Raw genomic sequence first — 6508 nt, forward strand, 5'->3', positions numbered from 1 at the left:
GAACAATTTTTGGATACTGTGGGCACGATTTTTGTCTGACGGAAAAGTAAATACACCTATGGCCGGTCCGTAATCGTAAGCTTTCTTTTGATGTAACACGCGTGTAGGTACGCTCTATAACTTTTGCGTGTATAGAGAACAGACAGACAGACAGACGAGGTCTTTTATATATATAGACTAGCTGGGGGTGCCCGGCGGTGCCGAGGCTTTTTTGAGGGCATGTTGTTGGAAGAGAGAGAGAACGAGAGACTGGGGGGAAGAGAGAGAGCGACTGGGGGGGAAGAGAGAGAGCGAGAGACTGGGGGGGAAGAGAGAGAGCGAGAGACTGGGGGGAAGAGAGAGAGCGAGAGACTGGGGGGAAGAGAGAGAGCGAGAGACTGGGGGGAAGAGAGAGAGCGAGAGACTGGGGGGAAGAGAGAGCGAGAGACTGGGGGGAAGAGAGAGCGACTGGGGGGGGAAGGGGAAGGGGGAGGAAGGGGGGGAGGCCCGGCGTTGCCAAGGCTTTTTTGTAAAACAGCAGTTTACAGGGCCGCGCGGTTTACGGCCGGCCACTGCCGCTCCCCTGCTCTGTGTCTCGGGCCGAGCGGTTGTGAGGCCCGGCCCGAGTGACCCCAACTCACCTCCCGCTCCGGCGGGCCAGGAGCGGGATACTTTGCCGGAGCCGCACTGTGGGGGTTTGTTGTGCTGGTGCTGTCAGTATTTTAAAAATGGCGGCAACGTTTCGGGAGGCTGCAGGATTAGGCACGCCCACACATGGAATGAAATGCCCCCCGTGATGCAAGAGAGAGAGAGAGACTGGGGGGAGACGAGAGAGAGAGAGAGGGAAGGAGAGAGAGACAGAGAGAGGGAAGGAGAGAGAGACTGAGAGAGAGAGGGAAGGAGAGAGAGAGACTGAGAGAGAGAGGGAAGGAGAGAGAGAGAGAGAGGGAAGGAGAGCGAGACAGACAGAGACAGAGAGGGAAGGAGAGAGAGAGACGGGGGGAGAGAGAGAGAGAGACAGGGAGAGAGAAAGAGTAGAGAGGGCGAGAGAGAGAGACGGGGAGATAGAGAGAGAGAGACTGGGGAGATAGAGAAAGAGACTGAGGGGGGAGAGAGAGAGTAGAGAGACTGGGGGGAGAGAGAGGAGAGAGACTGGGGAGAGAGAGAGAGACTGGGGGAGAGAGAGAGAGAGACTGGGGAGAGAGACGGGGGAGAGAGAGAGAGAGAGAGAGAGACAGGGGAAGGGAGAGAGAGACGGGGAGAGAGAGAGATAGAGGGACTGGGAGACAGAGAGAGACATAAGATGTAACTTGTCATGCCAATAAAGCGATTTGAATTGAAATTGAATTGAATTGAGAGAGATAGAGAGACAGGGAGCGAGAGAGAGATTGGGGGGAGAGAGAGGCCGGCGAGGTTGAGACAGAGGTGCACTTCCTCCTAAAATGCGAAAAATTCAACAAGACAAGAAACATATATTTTGACAAGCTCAGCCTTACAACCCCAGATTTCAAAGAATTGGATGACCTGTCAAAATTAAGAATAGTCCTGGGGGAGGGAGACAGACCATATCTTGGTCCCCAATATGTAACAACATGTCACAACCTGAGGAACAGTGAGTGACTAACGAGCACACCCATAGCATATATACTCTAAAAATGTTTAAATTAATACCGAATGTACCCAACGACTGTTTTAAATTAATACTGAATGCACCCAACGAGGGTCAACGACTGTTTAAATTAATACTGTCTGTACCCAACGAGGGTCAAAAATGTTTGACACCTACAGAATGTTGGGAACCTGTACTTTTTGTTATGTAAGCTTTGGCAATATGGTTCCCTGTAAACTTTCATGCCAATAAAGCATTTGAATTTGAATTTGAATTTGATTTGACTGGAGGAGGGAGAGACTGGAGGAGAGAGAGACGGAGAGAGAGAGAGAGAGTGACTGAGGGGGAGAGAGAGAGACTGGGGTAGAGAGAGAGAGACAGGAGAGAGAGAGAGAGTGGAGAGACTGGGGGGAGAGAGAGGAGAGAGACTGGAGAGACTGAGGGGGAGAGAGAGAGCGACTGAGGGGGAGAGAGAGAGACGGGGAGAGAGAGAGAGAGTAGAGAGACTGGGGGGAGAGAGAGGAGAGAGACTGGGGAGAGAGAGAGAATGGGGAGAGAGAGACACTGAGGGGGAGAGAGAGAGCGACTGAGAGGGGAGAGAGAGAGAGATGGGGAGAGAGAGAGGGAGAGACTGGGGGAGAGAGACTGGGGAGATAGATAGAGAGAGACTGAGGGGGGAGAGAGAGCGACTGAGGGAGAGAGACAGGGAGAGAGAGAGAGACTGGGGGAGAGAGAGAGAGAGACTGGGGAGAGAGAGAGAGAGAGAGAGACTGGGGGGGAGAGAGAGAGACCGGGGGGGGGGGGGGTGGAGAGAGAGATGGGGGGAGAGAGAGAGAGAGAGAGACTCGAGGGGAGAGGGAGAGGGAGAGAGTGGGGGAGAGAGAGAGAGAGAGACTGAGGGAGAGGGAGAGAGTGGGGGAGAGAGAGAGACTGGGGGAGAGAGAGATGGAGAGAGAGAGAGAGACTGGGGGGAGAGAGAGACTGGGGGAGAGAGAGACTGGAGGAGAGAGACGGGGGAGAGAGAGAGACTGGGGGGAGAGAGAGAGAGAAACTGCGGGGAGAGAGAGAGCGACTGAGGGGGGAGAGTGACGGACGGGGAGAGCGAGAGAGAGAGACGGGGAGAGAGAGAGAGAGACGGGGAGAGAGAGAGAGAGACTGGGGAGATAGAGAGAGAGAGACCTGAGGGGGGAGAGAGAGAGCGACTCAGGGGGAGAGAGAGAGACTGGGGGAGAGAGAGAGAGACGGGAGAGAGAGACAGAGAGAGAGAGAGTAGAGACTTGGGGGAGAGAGAGGAGAGAGACTGGGGGGGAGAGAGAGAGAGACGGGGAGAGAGACTGGGGAGAGAGACGGGGGAGAGAGAGAGAGAGACTGGGGGAGAGAGAGAGAGAGAGAGAGACTGGGGAAGGGAGAGAGATAGAGAGACTGGGAGACAGAGAGAGAGAGAGAGATAGAGATGGGGAGCGAGAGAGAGATTGGGGAGAGAGAGACTGGAGGAGGGAGAGACTGGAGGAGAGAGAGAGACGGAGAGAGAGAGAGACTGGGAGAGAGAGACTGGAGGAGGGAGAGTCTGGAGGAGAGAGAGAGACTGGAAGACTGGGGGAGAGAGAGAGACTGGGAGATAGAGAGAGAGAGAGAGACTGAGGGGGGAGAGAGAGAGATGGGGAGAGAGAGAGAAACTGGGGGAGAGAGCGAGAGAGACTGGGAGACAGAGAGAGAGATAAAGAGACGGCGAGAGAGAGAGGAAGAGGCCCGGCCCGAGTCATCCCAGCTGAGTAGGCTGGGCACAGTGAAAGCCTTGATTTCTTTATGACAGCACAAAAACTGCTCTGACATCATAGCAGCTCTTCGACATCATAGTCACTCAATGCTAATGAGGGCATAATGAGTGGAATTTTGAATGTTTTTTGGATACCGTCGGCACGATTTGTGTTGCACCGAAAAGTAAATACGCTTATGACCGTTCCGGAATCGTAAGCTTTCTTTTGATGTAACACACGTGTAGGTACGCTCTATAACTTTTGCGTGTATAGAGAACGGACAGACAGACAGACAGAAGAGGTCTTTTATATATATAGACTAGCTGGGGTGAGCCCGGCGTTGCTGAGGCTTTTTCGAGGGCATGTTGTTGTTGGAAGAGAGAGAGAGAGCGACTGGGGGGGTGGGGGGGGCGGCAGAGAGAGACTGGGGGGGGGGGGGGGAATTATCCACTTCTAACTTTTTTAAAATGTTAAAGTGAACAAAACAAAGATTGCCGCTCTCACAAAAGGCAAACCTGAAATAAAGATGAACAAATTAAAGTTGCTTAAAAATTTTAATTTTTTATGAAAATAGGTAAAATGGACACTGCAAAAAATTTAAAATAGTTTTTCAGGGTCATAACCTTTGCTTAGCAAGTCAATACGCTGTTTGATTTTTTAGAGATTTCACTGATGCCGGCTCTGTTTGTGGGGGGGGGGGGGGGAAGGAAGCACAGTGCAGCCGGTGGAGGAGCAGTGAATGACAGATTGCAACATCGGGATTTCCGCAATAGGTTGCACATACGCCAAATCCTGAAATTGCAGTCAGTTTCAAAAGCAAAATGACGGCAAATGCTACCGCAAATTCTGGGCCAAAGTTTGCTTAATCACCGCCCCGCCGCCGAGCCCCGCTCTCCGAGCCCTGCCCCCCCCCCTGGCCGAGAGCCACGCTCTCCGAGCCCCGCCCCCCCCGGCCGGAATTCCGCCGATTGCGGCTCTGGTTGCCGGGGTAACCCTGCCGCCCCGCACTGCCGAGAGCCGCGCTCTCCGAGCCCCGCCCCCCCGGCCGAGAGCCACACTCTCCGAGCCCCGCCCCCCCCCCGGCCGCGTCTCACCTGCTCCTGCTGCGCACGCACCCTGACCCTCGTGGCTGAGGCCGTTGCCCCGGGGTAACGTGACGGGGGGGGGGGGCGGTGGATGAGGAGCTTAGCAGAAGCCCTAGCTCGGGCCTGGCTGGGCAAGAAAGTCCCAGGCTTTCAGGCCTAACAAAAAAACGGAGAAAGGTAGGAAAAAGAATGTACAGTTTAGAAAAAATATTTACAAATGAATGAAGTTTTTTTTTTAAAACAATTTAATAAATTCAATTTTATTTTGCTGGAAATGTATATTTGAAAAGAAAGATGCAGAAAGCAGGAAAAAGAATGGAAGCAAGATGGCGGCCACTCACCTCGGTTCAGAAGGATAAGGCCCGCCCACACACGCACCGATTGATCGACTGGTCAGGTCACCGAAGCGTAGGATTGGTCAATCGTCGAGTCACTCGACACTCAACTGTAGGACGGCACGCACCAGGAACCCGCCGTCCGATTTGGTCGACCTCAACGTCACACGGTCGCTAATGAGATGCTAATGAGCGGAACGCTGAACGTTTTTCAGATACCGCGGGCGCAGAGTTTTTGTCCGGCCGAAAGGTAAATACGCCTATGACCGGTCCGGAATCGCAAGCTTTCTTTTGAGGCGACGGCGCGCGTCAGTACGCTCTGTAACTTTCAAACGTATAGAACACGGACAGACAGACATCGGGACAGACAGACATCGGGACAGACAGACAGAAGAGCCGCTTTATATATATAGACTAGCTGGGGAGCCCCGCGTTGCGAGGGCAATTTTGGGGTGCTTGGTCTCCCTGCCCCTGTGTGTCCCCCCTCTCCCTGTCATGTCCTCTCCCTGTCCTATCCCCTCCTCTCCCCTCTCTCCCCTCCCCCCTCCTCTCCCTCCCCTCCCTCCCCTCCTCTCCTCTCCCCTCCTCTCCCTCCCTCCCCTCCCCTGTCTCCCTCCCCTCCCTCCCCCCACCCCCCTCCCCTCCCCTCGCCCACCCCTCCCCTCCGCCACTCCCCTCTGTCCCTCTCTCCGGCCCCTCCCCCTGCCTAGCGCCTGAGGTCCGGTGCCGTTGCGATAGCGGCCGTGCGGGGCCTAGCGCTTAAGGCGCGGTCGGGTTCTGAGGCCGGGACGGACCGGAGCTGAGGTCCCCCGCGTATCGCGCGGCTGATGGACGGCCCGCTGCGGGCGGGCGGGCGGCGCATGCGCGGTCAGTGCGGGCAGCGCGAGGCGGCCCGCGGGGAGCAGGCAAGGGCGGCTTGGCGGCTGTTAGCGAGCGGGAAACTTCGGGCGGCCCGCCCGCGCGCTCCGTCCGCGACACCGTGAAACCTGAGAGGGGGAAGTAGAGAGAGACAGAGAGGAAGAGGAGAAGGAGAGAGAGGGAAGAGGAGAGGGAGATCGAGGAGAAGGAGAGAGAGAGGGGAAGAGGAGAAGGAGAGAGAGAGAGGGAAGAAAGAGAGAGAGAGAGAAATTTTTTGAGCTTCAGGCCCCGAGTCCCCCCTGCGCGAGGGTGAGGAGGAGGGTGGGGGGGGGGGTTGCTAAACACAATATAAAACTCAAATAAATTGTTAATTAATTCCCTAACACATAATTCAAATATTTACCTTACTTCCCTAACACACTGAAAGTGTGGGGAAAAAATCATGAAAAATCAAGATGGCGGCCACTCACCTCAGTTCAGAAGGATAAGGCCCGCCCACACACGCACCGATTGGTCGACCGGTCAGGTCACCGAAGCGTAGGATTGGTCAATCGTCGAGTCACTCGACACTCAACTGTAGGAAGGAACCCGGCGCTTGGTCTCCCTGCCCCTGTGTGTCCCCCCTCTCCCTGTCATGTCCTCTCCCTGTCCTATCCCTCCCTCCCTCCCCTCCCCCTCCTCTCCCCTCCCCTCCCCTCCCCTCCCTCTCCCTCCCCTGTCTCCCTCCCTCCTTCCCCTCGCCCACCCCCACCCCTCCCCCTCCCCACTCCCCCCGCTCCCCCACTCCCCTGTCCCTCTCTCCGGCCCCTCCCCCTGCCTAGCGCCTGAGGTCCGGAGCTGAGGTCCCCCGCGTATCGCGCGGCTGATGGACGGCCGCTGTGGACG

Source organism: Somniosus microcephalus, chromosome 13 (genome assembly GCF_052327205.1).
Source record: "Somniosus microcephalus isolate GS21.2 chromosome 13, FLI_Smic_1.0, whole genome shotgun sequence".
Taxonomy (NCBI): domain Eukaryota; kingdom Metazoa; phylum Chordata; class Chondrichthyes; order Squaliformes; family Somniosidae; genus Somniosus; species Somniosus microcephalus.